Source organism: Gracilinanus agilis, chromosome 5 (genome assembly GCF_016433145.1).
Source record: "Gracilinanus agilis isolate LMUSP501 chromosome 5, AgileGrace, whole genome shotgun sequence".
In the NCBI taxonomy this organism is placed as follows: Eukaryota; Metazoa; Chordata; class Mammalia; order Didelphimorphia; family Didelphidae; genus Gracilinanus; species Gracilinanus agilis.
The window spans coordinates 47,926,370-47,945,382 of record NC_058134.1 but is presented as its reverse complement, the minus strand read 5'-3'; the positions used below and the strand labels follow the sequence as shown (position 1 = coordinate 47,945,382).

General features: G+C 36.9%; 1 pseudogene; it reads left to right on the top strand.

Moving 5' to 3' along the window:
- The first annotated feature begins 670 nt into the window (after window positions 1-670).
- Window positions 671-1,408, top strand: LOC123250400 (annotated as a pseudogene).
- The last annotated feature ends 17,605 nt before the right edge of the window (window positions 1,409-19,013 follow it).

Here is a 19,013-nt window from a genome sequence, read left to right as displayed (position 1 = left end):
CTGGATGTGTGACCCTGGGCAAGTCACTTGACCCCCATTGCCTAGCCCTTACCACTCTTCTGCCTTAGAACCAATACTAAGATGGAAGGTAAGGGTTTAAAAAAAATAATTAGGAAAACCATGAGCACAATTGACCATATCAATAATCAAACTAACAGAAATCACATGGTTATCTCAATAGATGCAGAAAAAGCATTTGAGAGAATATAATGCCTGTTCCAATTGAAAACTCTAGAAAGCATAGAAATAAAAAAAATCTTTCCTGAAAATAATAAGTAGTATTTATTTAAAGTCATGAGCAAGTATCATCTGCAATGGGGATAAGGTAGAAGCCTTCCTAATAAGATCAGGAGTGAAGCAAGGATGCCCATTATCCCCACTATTATTTAATATTGTACTAGAAATTCTAGCTTTAGCAATTAGAGAAGAAAGAAAAATTGAAGGAATTAAAATAGGCAATAAAGAAATTAAACTATCACTCTTTGCAGATAATATACTTAGAGAATCCTTAAAAATCAACTAAAAAACTAGTTAAAATAATTAATACTGGACTCTATGGCTGCTGGGAAAAAGAAGGGAAGAGAGTGAGGAGATACGTGGGACTGGGTGATAGGAGGTCCTAGGCTGCAGTAGTAGGAAGTGTCCCTGATTGTTTCTGCTGCTATTAATTATGGGAACCGTCCTGGACATCAAGATCAAAAGGGCCAATAGAGTATATTACGCTGGGGAAAAACTCTCTGGTGTAGTGGTTATATCTAGCAAAGATTCAGTACAACACCAGGGAGTTTTATTAACAATGGAAGGTCTAGTGAACCTGCAGCTCAGTGCCAAGAGTGTTGGTATGTTTGAAGCTTTCTGTAACTCTCTTAAGTATAGCCTCCGGTGTGACTTGAAACGCTTTCTTTTGGCCAAGGACTTGACAGATATGTGAATTCATCATTCATTCAACTCCTCAGAAGGGTAAATCAACTCCAAGTCCTGTGGATTTCACAATCACACCTGAAACCTTGCAAAATGTTAAGGAGAGAGCTTCCCTCCCCAAATTTCTCATCAGAGGACATCTCAACTCAACTATGTTATCACACAGCCACTGACGGGGGAGCTGGTGGTTGAGTACTCAGAAGCTGCCATTAAAAACATAGAGTTACAGTTGGTAAGAGTGGAAACTTGTGGTTGTGTGGAAGGCTATGCCAGAGATGCCACAGAGATTCAAAATATTAAAATTGCTGATGGTGATATTTGCAGGAGTTTATCTGTTCCCATATACATGATATTTCCCAGACTTTTCACTTGCCCCACTCTTGAAACTACCAATTTCAAAGTTGAATTTGAAGTTAGTATTGTGGTCCTGCTTCATGATGATCACCTCATCACAGAAAATTTCCCACTGAAACTCTGCAGAATTTAAAGGAAGAAGATGAAATTTTTGGGAAATGAAGAGATCAAATAGTTGATAGACTTACTTGTTTTTCTTTATCATCTGATCAGAAATGAACTTAATGTCTCAGAAATTGTAATTATAATTATGTTTCTAGAACATATGGCTTTTTAGTCACTGGCTTCAGTGACATATTTTCTTTGATATTCAAGGATTTTCTTAGTGTTTATTAAAAATGTTACTTGGCAGAAAAACATGTATTTGTATCTACACTCAACTTTTCTTTTCTAAGCATTACAATGAAGAGTTTTATAATAATGGTGTTAACATTACTGAATATTTAGGAGAAGTTAAAGAAATTGTAAAGATCTCTCAGTGCTTTAAGCAACTTTCTGTCTGTAATATGCAGAGATGATACAGATCTGTGTCACCTGGAACTCTGTGGGGCCCAGTCCCTGACCCTGTCCTGTAGATCTCCCAAAATTCCTACCAAGGACTAACTGCTCTGACTCTGGGACAGAAAGTTTGTAGCTCAAAATACATCTTCAGTCATCAAAAGGGAACTGAGAAGAATTCTACTTAATGCTGGCAACATGGCAAAGGCAGTTTGGGGTAGATAGAGGGTGGTCCTTGTAGACTTGTCTTCCCCTCTGACACAAACCTAATTGTTTTTGTGAGTTGGAGCAAGTCCCTTCATTGTCAAGGCCCCAGCCAATCCTCTGAGATTCTACATTAGCGTAAACCAGCTAATGGAGATCTACCTCTCCCCTAACCTCTCTATTGACTTTCAGTCTTGTATCTCCAGCTTTCAGGCATCTCAAACCAGATGCCAATAGACATCTTAACTTCAAAACTCAGTATACCCCAAACTGAACTCATTATCTTTTCCTCTGAATCCTCCTGCTCTCCTCAACTTTCCTACTAGTATAGAAGGCAATACTACCCTGCCAGTCCCTATGACTCACTAATTGTCATCCTTAAGTCTTCAGTGTCTCCCTCCCCAGATCTAACTCCCTTATGTACCAAGGCTTGACAGTTTAACCTTTACAATGTCTCTCAAATACACTCTCATCTCTCTGCTGACACTGTCCTGGCCCTGGTGCAGACCTTGTCATCTGGACTATTGCCTTAGGCTTCTGGTGACTCCATCTGTCTCAAGGCTCTTCCCCACTCTAGTTCATCTTCCATTCAGTCACCGAAGTGCTTTTCCTAAATCACAGGCCTGACCATGTAACCCTTACTGCTCCTGACTCAGTAGACTCCAGTGGTTCCCTTTTGCCTCCAGGATCAAATACAAAATCTTCTTTTTGGAGTTGAAAACCTTTTATAACACAACTCCTTCCTACCTTTGCATTCTTCTTGCACCTTAGTCTTTGCCATAATACTGTTCAATTTAGTGACACCAGCTTCCTCACTGTTCTGCATACAAGACACTGCATCTTCTAAGTATTTTTCTGGCTGTCCCCTGGGTCTGAAATGCTGTCCCTCTTAACCTCTCCCTCCTGGCTTCCTTTAAGCCCCAACTAAAATCTCATCTATTTGGGATATGGCCAATTTTTGGATCTGTTTTATTTGACTATATTTTTTTGATATAAGATTGCCTTTTTTTGGGGGATAAGGAAGTTATATGGGAAGAAAAAGTGGTAATAGCAAACCCAAATAATTACATCAATGAATTTTTAAGGTTATAGGTTATTTAAGGATATAAGAATATATTTATAGGATATACAGAAGGAGATGGAGCCAAGATGGCAGATTAGAGGCAACCCAGCTGAATCTTCTCAACATTCTGCTCCATTAACTTTTTTTTTTTTAACTCTTACCTTCCGTCTTGGAGTCAATACTATGTATTGGCTCCAAGGCAGAAGAGTGGTAAGGGTAGGCAATGGGGGTCAAGTGACTTGCCCAGGGTCACACAGCTGGGAAGTGTCTGAGGTTAGATTTGAACCTAGGACCTCCTGTCACACCAACTTTAAATAATGCCCTCAAGCCAAATTCTGGAGTGGCAGTCAGCAAAAAACTCCAACAAAAACAGAATACTGTATATTGGCTCCAAGGTAGAAGACTGGTAAGGGTAGGCAATGGGGGTCGAGTGACTTGCCCAGGGTCCTTGGGATTCACCTCCTTTTATAGTGTTGCTCTAATGGTCTTTCAACTGACATCTGGCTTCTTTGGGGTTCTAAACTCTTAACCCCAACTTGATCTTGCTTGTAGAAAATGGCCACTTGAAAAAAGATGACTACAATGGGAAAAAACAAATATTTAATGAAATAGATGGCTTTCAAGAATTCCTAATGTAAAGACCACAGCTAAATAGAAAATCTGACATTCAAACACAAGACTCAATAGAATAAAAAGGTAAACATAAAAAAGGTAATATGAAAACATAATTATGAGGGACTCAATAAAGTTAAATTGTTTATGTTCCTATATGAGAAGATGATATATGTAACTCCTAAAAACTTTTTCATTATTAGGGCAGTCAAAAGGAGTTTAAATAGGCAGAGGGCCTGGATGTGAATAGATTATGTTGGAATGATTGCCAAAAAAATTAGGGGATAAGAAAAAGGGGTGCACTGGTAGAGGCAGAATGATGATAATTTTCTCATAGAAAAGAGGCATGCAAGGAAGAGCTTTCACACTGGAGAGAAAATGAAGGAGGTAATTGCTTAAAACTTACTTATTGGAAATAGTTCAAAAACTTACTTATTGGAAATAGTTCAAAAAGGGAAGAATATATGCACAAACATTTGAAAGTCTCCTAATAACTTTTAAAACATTTTTCTGAACTGAATTATTAAATTTAACCAATAAAAAATAAAATAAAATAATTAATATTGTTAGCAAAATTGTAGAATACAAATCAAACCCATATAAATCATCAACATTTCTATGTATTTCCAACAAAACTCAGGAACAAGAGTTAGAAAGAGAAACTCAATTTAACATCATAACATTTAACAATATAAAATATCTGGGAATCAATTTGCCAAGACATATACAGGAATTATATGAACACAATTAAAATTTTCCACACAAATAAAGTTAGATCTAAGTAATTGGAAAAACATGAATTGCCTATGGGCAGGCTGAGTTAATATAATAAAAATGACAATCCTATGTAAATTAATTTACTTATTCAGTGCCATAACAAACTACAAAAATATTTTATAGAACTAGGAAAAATTATAACAAAATTTATCTGGGAGAACAAAAAGGTTAAGAATATCAAGGGAACTAATGAAAAAAAGTGAAGGATGGTGGCCTAGCTGTACAAGATCATAAACTGTACTGTAAAGCAGTGATCATCAAAACAATCTGGTACTGGCTAGGAAATAGAAGGGTGGATCAAATGAATAGATTAGAGGTAAGTGACCTCAGCAATCTAATGTTTGATAAATCCAAAGATCCCAGCTTTTGGGATAAGAACTTATTATTTGACAAAAACTTCTGGGACAATTGGAAAACAGTATGGCAAAAATTAGGTTTAGATCAGTATTTAACACCCTATATCCCATGATGATGAATCTATGGCATGCATGCCAAAGATGGCACACAGAGACTTCTTTGTGAGCATGTACCATAGCCCACCAGAGTTAGTTACTAGAAAGGCAGAGGGACTCAAGTGGGGCTTTTCCCTGCCCTTTCTCCACCATGCCTCCCTGTCCCTTTGCTCAGCAACCCAATGGAAGTGCTTCCTCCCTCCCCTGAGTTGAACATCTGTGCCACTCCCATCCCTTTTTCCCTCCTCTGTCTAGGGTAAGGTAGTAGTGGTGGTGGTGGCACTTGATCCCTTGTGGGGGAGGGTCCTGGCACAAAATCTATGGGGATGGGGCATGGCATACAGCCCTTAAAAAGTTCATCATCACTGCCTTCTAACCAAGATACAGTCAAAATGGGTATAAGATTTAAATATAAAGAGTGATATTATAAGTAAATTAGAAGAATATGCAATAGTTTACCTTTCAAAACTTTGGAGAAGGAAGAATTTATGACCAAACAAGAGATAGAGAACATTATAAGATATAAAATGAATAAATTTGAATATGTTAAATTTAAAAGGTCTTATACAAACAAAACCTATGCAATCAAGATTAGAAGGAAAGCAACAAACTGGGAAAAAATTTTTATCACAAATTTCTCTGATGAAGGCCTCATTTCTCAAACATATAAAGAACTAAGTCAAATTTATAAGAATCCAAATCATTCCCTAATTGAGAAATGGTCAAAGGACATTAGGAAAAGGCAGTTTTCAGATGAAGAAATCAAAGTTATCATAATCATAAGAAAAAATGTTCTAAATCCCTCTTGATTAGAAACATACAAAACAAAACAACTCTGAGGTATCACCTCACACCTATCAGAATGGCCAATATGACAGCAAAGAAAAATGATAACTATTGCAGAGGATGTGGCATAACTGGGACACTAATGCATTGCTGATGGAGTTATGAATTGATCTAATTATTCTGGAGGGCAAATTGGAATTATGCCCAAAGGGCTATAAAAGAATGCATAAGAGATAAAAAACGAGGAAGGACTTGTTTGTACAAAAATATTTATAACTGCTCTTTTTGTGCTGGCAAAGAACTGGAAACTAAATGGATGTCCTTCTATTGGAGAATGGCTGAACAAATCGTGGTATATGTTGGTGACAGACAGAATACTATTGTGCTATAAGGAATGATGAAAAGGATGATTTCAGGAAGAATTGGAAAGACCTATGTGATCTGATGCAGAGTGAAATAAGCAGAACCAGGAGAACATTATACAGAGTAACTACAATATTGTGGAATGATCAAATGTGATAGACTTTGCTACTAATGCAACAATCCAGGACAATTCTGAGGGACTTATGAAAAAGTGCTATCCACCTCCAGAAAAAGACCTGTTGGAGTAAGAATGCGAATGAAAATGCATGACTTATCGCTTGTTCATTTGGGTATATGTTTTTGGGTTTGGGTTTTATAAGATTATTCACTTACAAAAAATGAAAAATATGGAAACAAGTTTTTCATGATAATACATGTATAACCTAGAAAAAAAATTTTAAAAATTAGAGCTATGGGAGACAGCACATTGTGGTGGAAAGAGCATTGACTCTAGACTTAGGTACAAATTCCAAATCTAATGCTTATTCCTTTTATGACCTCAGGCAAGTTGCTTGGTTTTCTCGATTTTCTAATCTGCAAAATGAGTGGAGTTGGATTAGGTAATCTCTGAAGTACCTTTCATCTTTGAATCTGTGTTTCCCATTACCCTTGATTTCTAGTATTTTTTTGAATTATGAAAAAAAAAAACCAAACCCTTACCTTCTCTCTTAGAATCAATACCAAATATCAGTTTCAAGGCAGAAGACAGGTAAGGACTAGACAATGGGTGTTTAATTGACTTGCTCAGGATCACACAACTAGGAAGTGTCTGAGGCCAGATTTAATTGATTTATAGTATTAATGAAGAACTTTATGCATTTCAGATCAAGTATTTAATGACTTATTAAGACAGCATTAATATCAGCATCAGTCACACATTTTGCAATTATTTACATTTAATTAATCTATTTCAATGCATAAAAAGCCTTAATTTTTCAGTTATTTCATCTGTTTTCAAAAAGATTCTCTTTCCATACATTCTCATTTCTTCTTCCATGGTTATAGTTAGACTGTATTGTTCTCCTATCTTTGCTTTTTGCTTTTTTTTTTTAACTCTTACTTTCCATTTTAGAATCAATATTGTATATTGGTTCTAAAGCAGAAGAGCAGTTAGGGCTAGGCAATGGCTGTTAAGTGACTTACCCAGGATTGCATAGTAGGAAGTATCAGGGGTCAGATTTGAACATAGGACTTCCTGCCTTTGGACCATATCTACTCACTTAGCCGCTCCCTAATTTTGCTTTTTTTCACTCTGCATTATTTCAGAAAGTTCTCTCTAGATTTCTCCACTTTCTTTGTACTTCTTAGTTTTAATTGCTTTATCATATCCAATACAATCTATTCAACCACTTCCTTTTATTGTTGGATAGCACTTAATATTTTACAGGCTTCAATTATATTCCTTTTGCCTTTATGGATTGTGATCCAAATATTTTTAGCCTCTTCTTTTTTAGCCGTTTGGTTCATTTTGAACTGCCTTTCTCTGTAATATGTTCTATTAGTACCAGATATGTCCTTTTTTCTCATTGGCTGTTTCTGCAGCAGAAGACTATGTGGGACCAGTGTGAACACCTTTGTTTTTCTAATGAGTCTGACTTGGGACTCTAATGTCAGTCATGAATCAGAATCTAATTATGATTCATTCTTCTTTTTTAAAAAATATAATGAGAAAATCCCTTCTCATAGATACAACTCTCATTTTAAAAATAAAAAAAAATCAATGTAGCTTTTATTTGTGAAAGGGAAAGCACATATTTAAGTTGGAAAATAGGAAATCAGGAACTTATTAAGCAAAAGTGAGAAAAGTGAATACATCTGGGAAAATACATTAATTTTGGAGGTCAAGCCAAATGACTCTATGTCCCTGTAAATGACTTCAGTGCCAGTGAGTTATTGACCTTCAAATATAATTGGTTGGCAAGGATGAGGTAGGGGAAAGGCAGGCAAAGTATTTCAGTAGATAGACAGTCAGGTCTAGAGGTGGGAGGTTCTGGGGTCAAATCTGATCTCAGATACTTCCTACCTGTGTAATCCTGGTCAAGTTACTTAGCCCACATTGCCTGGCCCTTACCACTCTTCTGCCTTGGAACCTGTACATAATATCAATTCCAAGCTGGAAGGTAAGGGCTTAAAATGACATAGGTGGATTGTGTGAAAATGGGTAAAAAACTATTTGAATGGGAGATTGATCTCTTGCTCACTAATATGAATACCACTCAAGATGAAACTCAGGGCTACATGCTTTCACTGCAAATCATTTTCTTGGGCCTTGTTTTGCTTAAGAACAAAATAATTTCTATATTTTGAAGGTTGATAGATCTTCATTTCATAAATACATACATGTGTTCAGCACTGTGTTAAGTGCAGTGGTGGAAATAATGAGCAAAAGTGGAGATGAGAAAGAAAATATTGAGCTGAATATGGTCAAGAATATAAAGTTAAATCAATGACTCAAATCAAAGACTTAATGACTTAAATCAATGATCAAGCTTAAAACTTTTTAAAAAGAAAATGGAAAAAGAAAAGGATTTTTAGTTGCCAAATTTTCCAGGATCTTGGACATGCAATTGAGCTTGGTCTATAATAGATTCTGTGTGATGGACTTAGTAGCATCCCAATTAAAACTTGCCGGTAATGGTTACTGCATATCAGGGCTCCTAACATGCCCTGTGGCAGGGAGATCCTTAGAACTTTTCTTGGTCCTCTCATCTTTATAATTTGGCTTTGAAAAGCTTTTGTGCCAGCAACCTTGCATCCTTCCCGCTCAGAGAAGCTATTTTCTTCATCCCTTGATAGAAATTAGTGGGTAAATCATAATATTTCTGGTCTTTAGTTTTTTCACCTACAAAATGAGAGATTGTACAAACTGATCTTTAAGGTCTCAAGTCTGTGGATGATGATCATTTGATGTTACTCTAAAGCATATTTGATGTGTTTTTTTAAACTATCATAAGATTTTGGAAGACTGTTACTCTGGGGATTGGGGAAAGGACAGTGTAGCTCATTTAAGTGATGATTCAAGAGAGAGACCTTGGGGAAATGGGTAGAGTTCATGACAAGCAGGGCAAGGCTTGATAATTTGTTGAGCTCATGCCATGTTAGTCATCTTTGCTTTGGAAATGAGCTGGGAACTGAAGGTGTCTGTCCCTCTGAGAGTAAACAGGAACTTGAGTCAATGGTCCTAAAGGTGACACACACACACACACACACACACACACACACACACACACACACACATATTAGAAACCTTGTTAGGAAAAATTATGTTTACTCAAGCTATGAGTACTTATGAGTATGATAGTTCAGCTTGCCAAATAGAAGGTATTGCTTAGATTACCAGGTTAGGACTCAAAGTTGGAAAAGAGGGATGACATCCAAAAGGTAGGTTGAACCTTTTTCTGTCCCCTTACCTCTGACATAAGGGTTGCATTTACTTTCAGAATTCAACACATTGAAGGAATAATTTTTGAATGCAGGAAAAATTGGAAAAAACTCTGCCCTGCCTGTGATAAAAGAGGTGAACTATTAGGTCATTTTGGTCACATCCTATTCTTCCTGCCCACATTTGGGGTTTTCTTGGTAAAGATATTAGAGTGGTTTGCCACTTCTTTCTCCAGTTCATCTGACAGACGTGGAAACCAAGGCCAGTGGGGTTAAACATCGTACAGTTTAACTGTATGTAAACTGTATGTAAAAAAGCTAAACTGTATCTAAAAAAGGTCATACAGCTAGGAAATATCTGAAGTCTGATTTGAACTCAGATCTCCCTGACTCCACTTTCCATTGTACCACCTGCACTACTTAGTATCATCCAATTTATTTCAATTCCATAAAGAGCCAGCCTCAGGTACATTTATGAAGTAATTCAATGAATATTTATTAAGTACTTACTACATATAAGATATTCAAGACAAAAATGAAATGATTCCTGCCCTCAATCAGCTTATAGTCTACTGTGGACATGTAACATATGAAGAAATTAATATAGTTCAATGAAAATTAAAGAAGGAGAGAATAGTAGTGACAGCTGGGATGGGGTTATGGAGAGAAGTAGAAACCAGGGAAATATTCCTGAAGGAAGTGACCCCTGAGCTGAGCCATGAAGGAATAGAAATATCAGAGACAGAAATGAAGAAGGGATGGGCTCATTTTTGGCATGGGAGATGGCTAATGTTTATATATGGAAGCAGGACATGGAGTGCTGAGCTCTCAAAATTTGAACTCAGCCTCTCTCCTTGAGGCAAAGGCTTAGTGCTCTGTACTTTGTGCTTCTCTCTGTTCCCCTTTTCTCTCCCTCTCATCTTCTTCATTTCTATTCTATCCCTTCTGGACAAATAGAAAAGTTTCTGATAAAATCATTTGCACTAGTGTTAAGGACATAATGGTACCCATCCTAGGGAAGAGGACCCAGGGAGAAGTCTGTACTGAGACCAAAATGATTAGATTTAGAGTCAGTGAGACTTGGGTTTATATCCCACCTCTGAAGCTTATTTTTGGGCAAATCATTTGTACATTTAACCTCAATGAGTCTCAGTTTCTTCTCTTGTAAAATGAGGATGATAATACATTTGTAGTCACATCAGAGGGCTATTGGGCAGCATCAGTCTATAAATGTCATTGTCAGTACTATAGTTTTCCTGGTTCTACTAGTCATGAACTTCAGGCAGAGTAAGCCACATTACATCGATTGAAGGATGACTTTTTTTCCTTTGGAAGTGAGGCATGATTGAGGGAAAGGCAGTGGCTGATGGGAAGTTCCTGCGTTGGTAGTGGGAAGAATCATTACAAACAAAAATCAGAATGAGGAAGACAGGTGCGTCTAAAGTAGAAACACAATTATTATAAATAATACAATAAAACCTATGGAAGATAGAGAGATGTCCCTAGTAGCTTGGCTCTACTAGATGTGATAGAGATAAGTGACAAGGTATTGAGCTAAAGAAAGGACTCTCAATTTGGTATATTTTTTCATAGCCTTAGTTTTTAAAGTTGGGAGAAACTTCAGAGATCTCCCACTACTATTCCTTCCCCCTTGTTAAAGATGAGAAAACTGAAGTCAAACACATTGAATGACTTGCCTAAGGACATATAAGAATTAAATAGTACTCCTGTGATTTGAACCTGGATGTTCCAGTGCCAACCCAGTGCTTTTTTTCCCCCACTGTATCCTACTTCAGAATTCTTTGGGCATGCAGAGAATTTTATTCCAGCCATGCTTAATCTGCTTTTCCCTTTAGCTTTTTCCGAGCTTCATTCACCTGGAAAATTCTTGCTGCTGCTATGATTTTTCATGGCAATGACTGACTTTAAGAGTCAATGGAGGAGATATTTTGGTGTCCCCTCAGAGCTTATTGCTTAGGTACTTATCTATTCTATTTAGACATGAAGCCATTCCTAGACCCACAATGGATGGGAAACTTCTAGAAGGCAGGTTCTGGGTCTTAATTCCCTCTCATGTCTCCAGGCGTTGTATAGCATTTAACACAAGGTAGGGTCTTAGTCAATGTGTTGAATGTTCATCTTAAACAACGGCCATCAAACCTCCTAAGGAAAAATGTTTTCATTAGTCCATCCTAGGGATACTCCTTGGTCATTGCTACATTTCCGATATTGTGAGTGGGAAAAATGTTCTCTTTGAAGTCAGAGAACCTAGCTAGAAATCCTAGCTTTGCTGGTTATTCCCTGGGTGACGTGGGGCAAATTTCTTGCTTTCCAAGAACCTCAGCTCAGCTGTAGAATGGGGATGCTGGAATAGATGACCTCTGATGTTCCCTCCAGCTCTAAATCTGTAGTTCTGTGATAGTGAATGTATAGCCAAAGGCAGTAGCAGAGGGACATAGAAATGGGCAGAGGAGACATTTTATTGAGCAGAATGGTGCCAGTCCCATACCGCTGAGCTTTTTCTTCTTTAGCCTCAGGAGAAATGAGATGGATTTAATCTTTCCTGCAGATGCCAGAAGAAAATTTAAAAAAAAAAAAGGTTTTTGAAGTCAGTTCACAAAATGGTCCTTATCGCCACCCCTAGATTTATTTATTTATTTCTTAAAAAGGAGCACTGATATTACTCTGACTGGCAGCTTGGCAAATTGATGTAAATTTAACCTTCAGGCAATAGGATAGGGAGTGGCTAATGGGTTTGAAAATTCCTTAAGAGAAAGACAATCCTAATCTTTGCTTAACAAACAGGGCGAATTAATATTGGGGAAAGGGATGTGTTTTTGGAATTTCGGTAATTATTTTTGTGATTCTGTCTTTTTCATCTTCTCTGTGTCACTCTTAGCTATGTGACCTTGGATAAGTCACTTGACCTCTGTGGGCTTCAGTTTCCTCCTCTGTAAAATAAGGCAGTTTAACGCTATATTATCTCTAAAATCCTTTCCACTTGCACATTCATTGATTGAATGATTCTGGTATTCTGCGAATATATTATTCTATTATGTGGGTCTGAGCTTGGTTTCTTACTAGTTAGTAAGGATATGATATTAGACAAGTCACTTCCCTTCTTTGTTTCTTACTTTTCTCATCTAATAATGACAGCTATAATAATTAGCATTTTATAGTGCCTACTGTGTTGCAGGCATTTGTGCTTTACATATACTTTATCATTTGATCCTCACAACAACCCAGTTAGATAGGTACAATTATTATCCCCATTTTATAAATGGGAAAACTGAGACAAACAGAGTTTAAATGATTTGCCCAGTGACAGAGAGCCAGGAAAAGTAGCTAATATTTAGATAATGTTTACTATATGCCAAACACTTGACATTTATTATTTTGTCTAATCCTCACAACACTAGGAGGTAGGTGCTTTTATTCCCATTTTAAAGATGAGGAAACTGAAGCAGCAGGCTAAGTGACTTGCCTAGAGTCACACAGATAGTGTCTGATGCCAGATTTAAATTCAGGTCTTCCTGACTCTAGGTCTCATAGCCTATCTACTATGTCACCCAGCTGTCTATAAAGTGAAAGAATAGGGCTAGAGGACCTCTAAAGATGATTCCAGTTCTAAATCTATAATTATATGAACCTATGAGTAGATGACAGCAGCTAGGTGGTGCAGTGGTGTCAGGAAGACTCATATTTTTGAGTTCAATCTGGCCTCAAATACTTACTAGCTGTGTGACCCTGGGCAAGTCACTTAATCCTATTTGCCTCAGTTTCCTCATCTGTAAAATGAGCTGAATCTCAAGGAAAAGGCAAACTACTTTGGTGTCTTTGCCAAGAAAGCTCCAAATTGGTCATAAAGAGTTGGACATGACTAAAAAATGACTGTCAACAAAAAAATGAGTAGATGAACTTAAAAATCCTTGTGAGTGCTAGCATTTTGTGATCTATGACTCCTTTATTTCATGGGGATGTGATTTTAGGATTTTGTGATTCTCTGATTTTTCTGATTCTGTGACTCTAGGCCTGGACCTTTTAGCTCTGTGACTGGTCCTTTGCATTCCATCTCTCAATCTTGGTCATCCTGATTCCACATTTCTGTAATTTTGTTTCTGTGGTTTTTGTGACGCCTGTCCTGGCTCCATCCCTTACATGTTCTCAGGATTTCAGTTTCATCAGGGAAAAAATATAAGATGAGGTTGGGGCTAGCCTTAAGAGTCTGTGAGTCTATGACTCAGAAATCAAATGAGTTCTGTCCATTCTGCAGGATGGAATATCTATTCTGCTTAGTTCCAAGTCAAGCATTGGCCCAACCAAAGTCTTTAGAAACTAAATTCAAGAAGGAAATCTTATGATTCTATAAATGTGAGGATATCTTAGTGGATTTACTTATTGGCCACAAAACTTGGATGAATCACTTTCTTTTCTTCACCTTTTATTATAGTAGGTTACATTTATAAAGCATATGTAACATTACAAAGTGATATATATGTGTGTATATATTATTATTATTATTATTATTATGTTATTTTTTTAAACTTTACCTTCTGTCTTAGAATCAGTACTCAGTATTGATTCCAAGGCAGAAAAGTGGTAAGGGCTAGATAATGGGGGTTAAGTGACTTGCCCAGGATCACCCAGCTAGGAAGGGGGAAGGTTTCATGATTCCCAATCTAGCTTTTTTCTTGAAGCTTTCTGGCTTCTCCCATCCTTCTCCATCACAGTGATGCTCCTTTGTATTTTTCTGTCTCCTTTGTCATCTGTGACATGAGAACTTACCCCACCAGCACTAATATATGTCCTGTGTTTTTGTGATTCTGTGGATGCTGGCTTGAAGGCAGATGGAGATGCCTAATTAGAAGTCCATTGGGTTTCCAGAGATTAGTCTTGGGGCTGGCCTATGTGATGCTATAGTCAGAGCAGATGAAAGAGACTTAATCCTCTACTCAACATATTCTGGGCACTTCAGGTTAAAACTCAGATGTTTACTTGGTGTCCCTGAGATTCTGGTGCTCCTATTGGACCCTTTCCTTCTGCTCCCTGACCTCTGCCCCCATACTTCTGTCCCCAGAACTGGGGCTGTTGTAATCCCCTTAGATAGAATACAAGCTCTAAAACAGAGATTATTTTGTTTTCTTGGATTTTATATGCCCAGAAGGAGCATAATGCCTGGCACATTGCAGGAACTTAATAAATGTTGATGGGTTGATTGATTGATGGAGGAGACAGAGTGGTACCTTTGGACTCTCTCTTTTCCTCTTTGACCTTTGGTCATCTTTGGGGTAGAAATTTGCATCTTCCATGAGCAAAGACACTAAGAGAGCCAAGAATGGTGAGTCCTGTTCCTGCTCCCATTCCCGAAGGATGGGTAATTCAAGAAGTCCTAGAGGTGGGAGCATTTGCTTTAAACTTAGAGCAATGGAACCTAAGGTTGCCGAGAAGCAGATACCTGGAAAGGGCCAAAAGTAGAGGCTGGGTGGGCCAAAAGGCATCACATCTGAACTTTAAAATTAAAAGTGAGTCATTGTCCCAACACATTTCACACCTTGCTGAAATCTGGACTGGGGAATAACAAAGCAAACCTCTTATAAGAAAATGGGAGGAATGTGTGAAGGGAGAGTCATGGGAGGGCAGAAAGAGGAGGGATTCAATTCTGAAACACTGTTCTCTTCTTCAACATTCCCTTCATGTTATTGTTCGGGGTTCTCCTATCCCTTTCCAGGGGATGAGCTCAGTGTCTGGAGTTGGGGCTGAGGCTGCCCAGATGGGGCTGCTCCAGACCTTGAGCCAGGGGGTCGGGTAACTGCCAGGCGCAGAGTAGCTGGTAGCATCATTCCTCTTCCAGAGCTAATATTCCTGGTATCCCCTTCTTCCTTCTTCTTAGGATGGTTTTGATTATCAGAGTTTGGCTTGTTTCCTTGAGACAAAAAAAATGGGTGGGAGAGAGAATAAATAACATAAATATCAGTGTATTAGTTCCCTCTTTGTTAAAAAAATTTTTTTTTGTTCATTCCTGGACTATTTGATGAAATAAGCTTGGCATATTTCCTTGGATATATTTATTCGTATTCTTTCTCCATACATTTGCATGTTGAGTTGTTTACTTATACATGCTATGATTGAAAAGCACCTAACTCTAAGCTAGTCAAATATTTTGCATCTGTGATACTGTGGAAGTGATCAAGGGGTAGCATCTTCTCACTTCTAATAATACCTTTTTATCCTTATTCATGCCTTTTTATAAATCCTCCACAGGGATATCAACTTCAAATGTTCTAGGTTTCTCCCTGTAGCTTATAGATACCAGTGATGCTTACATTTTATTCATTGGTTGTTAAATGCTCTTATTACATAACAGGCATATCTCCTTGTCCTTGAATTCTTCTCTCTGGTCCTATGATACACATGCTTTTATGTTACTGCTTCTGCCCAGTTCTTTCTTGGTAAATATACAACAGCCTACATAACTACCATAAAAATAAAAAATTGGCACTCCAAAATTCTTCTGATTGTCAAACACTTTAAATATATTATCTCATTTGAGTCAGAAAAATATTGATCCAAACAGATAGAACTTTGTTTCAGAAAAAAATCTTGGGGTTTATTAAAAGCAATTTTTCATGTATAATCCAACCCATTCTTTTCTTTTTATTCAATTATAAGTCCTGTTCGATTGTCTTTCCATAGTGCCTAAAAGCTATGCACAGGTAGACCTAGCCCTATGGGTTGTCCATTGACAGCATATTATACTCTGGAAAATAGGCATTTCACATTCAGTTTTTATTTCACATTCAGTTTTTATGGATCTCATTTAAGAGTGTTCTAGGGGTTAATACAATCAGCACAATGTTATCAGCAAAAACACATTAGATAAAAAAGTTTGATTAATTTGTGTGTTTGGCATTTGGAGAAGGGAAGAAATAAAATAGTGAGAGAAAAAAAAAACCAAAAAACACATTAGGAGGATCTTGTTATCCACAGGGAATGATTCTTTAATTTGGGCTTAATGCAAGCCATCCTCCAAGACAACGGCGAATGCCTTTGCTGAACATTCTTCTCCTTGTTCTATGCCTTGCTTAATATCGAAGATCAGAGGTTTGTCAAGCAAACATCTTTGTTGTTACATCTTTTAAAGAATCTTGTATGATTTTAACATACAGCCCAGGGGGCACCCTGTTGGAGGAAACTGTTTTTTGTCTGAGACAGCATTTTGCTTGATCACATCAAGTACATTTTTAATAGTCAACAAATAGCAAGCACAGTGAATCTTATATACCTTGAACACTTTAGTCAAATCTGGAACTGGTAAAGATAGAGCCTGCCGTAGAAAATCATAGGATTATAAATATAGAAGCAGGAAAGGACATGAGAGGTCAAGTACTCTAATCCCTTCATTCTGTAGCTGTCTCAGTTAAAATCCCACTTTCTGGAGGAAGACTTTCCCAATCTCCCTTATTTATTTACTTAACCCTTACCTTCTGTCTTAGAATTAATACTGTATATTGGTTCTAAGCAGAAGAATGGGAAGGGCTTAGGCAATAAGGGTTAAATGACTTGCCCAGATCACATGATTAGGAAGTGTCTGAGATCGAATTTGAACCCAAGACCTCTTCTCTCTAAGCCTGGTTCTGTATCGGCTGAGCCATCTAACTTTCCCAATTTCACTTATTTTCAATGCCTTCTCTGTTCATTTTCTCCTGTTCATCTTGGGTACATTTTATTTGAATGTAATTATTTGCATGTTGTCACTCCTGTTATCTGTGAGCTCTTGGGGGGGACCTTTTATATATTTTTTATATTCCCAGGGCTCCGTGTAGTGCCTACCACATAATAGGCACTTGATCAATATTCATTGACTGATTACAGATGAGAAACTGAGGCTTAAATGATTTGTCCACAGTCATACAAATTGTTAAGTGGCAGTCAGGTTTTGAACTGAGGTCCTAGGACTCTAAATCAAGTAGCATTTCCATTACAATTTCTTCCAATTCATTCAGAATCTTTTCCTCTTTTGACTATCTGGAGAACCAATCTGCAAATGCTCTCAAATTCATATTGTCTTCAGCATGGACCTTCTCTATGTATAATTGTTCTAGTATAATTGCTTTTCTCATTTTGTTTACTCTTTTTATTTCCATAGATAATCAATAACATGGACTGTGATGTTAGGAGCCTGAATGTGCTAGTCCTGCCATCATTAATGGAAAAGAATAATTTGTTGTAGAAATCTTGATAAATCTTTTATATTTTTTCATCTGTTGTCCTTCCAGGCTCATCCTGACTTGCTCTTTGGATCCTCTGAGGCTAATTGAGTCTCTCATCAAGCTTTTTTTTTTTTTTTGCCCCTCTACTACTTTTCACTATTTTACAAATGAATTTATATTCCAAGCTGGTGTTGCCCTTGATAGCCATACTGCTCTGTTTGGAAAGGAAATTAAAGGTTTGTTGACTGAGACAATTTCTATGCTCTTTCAGTTTTGTTGTGATTGATTAATATAGATTAACCTTTCTTGAAAAAAAAGCCAATATTCTTTGTTGACTTCTGTTCTTTTATCCATTTCCCAGTTTTCAGTATTTAAAAATACTATTTAAATAAATTTAAATGAGCTTTAAAAAAACCCTTACTTCCCATATTCAAATCAATATTATGTATTGGTTCCAAGACAGGAGAGCCATAAGGCTTATACAATTGGCATTAAGTGACTTGCCAAGGATCCCACAGCTAAGAAGTGTCTGAGGTAAAATTTGAACCTAGTCTCTATGCCTGGCTTTCAATCTACTGAACCACCTAGTTCTCCCCATGAATGAGCTTTAATAACTTTGTTAAAATAATAAGATTGTAGTTTTAATTGCACATTGTAGTTTTAATTTAATTTACATTAAATTAAATTAATTTAATTTAAAAGCACATCATGCTTTTTCTCATTCTTACTCTAATTTGGTATTAATTTTGATCCTTGCTTAAATAAGTTGATAGTCTGATTATACAAGCTAGCTGATTCAGAAATGACTCCTACATTGTTAACTAGCTTTTTTTATATTTTATATTTGACTATAATTAATTTCATTTATATTGTGTCAGTTGGTGCTTGCCACCGAGGTAACTCCCAATTCGCTACATTGAGAAGATTCTTGGATCTTTCATTTTCTATTCCTGAGCCATATTATCTGTCCATTTTAGAGCCAGTATAAGTATATAATGATCAATCTTGAGAAGTATAATGATTTCTTTATTAAATTGCTCTATTTCTTAATCTTTTGCAATAAATGTTATTACAAAAGCTTCAATTACCTTCATGATGATCTTTTTCAAATGCTTTTCATGAGTCCTACAATATGAAATGACTAAGTTATCTCTGAAATGCTGTGTCTATTATCTAGATACATGATAGAACTAACTCCATCAATTCCTTTATTTGCTTCTTTAGGAAGAATCTATGAGTCAATCTTTGCATTTAGGTACAACTTCTATTTATCTTATTTCATTTATAGCAGTGGTTCCCAAACGTTTTTGGTCTACTGTCCCCTTTCCAGAAAAAAATATTACTTAGCGCCCCTGGAAATTAATTTTCTTAAAATTTTAATAGCAATTAATA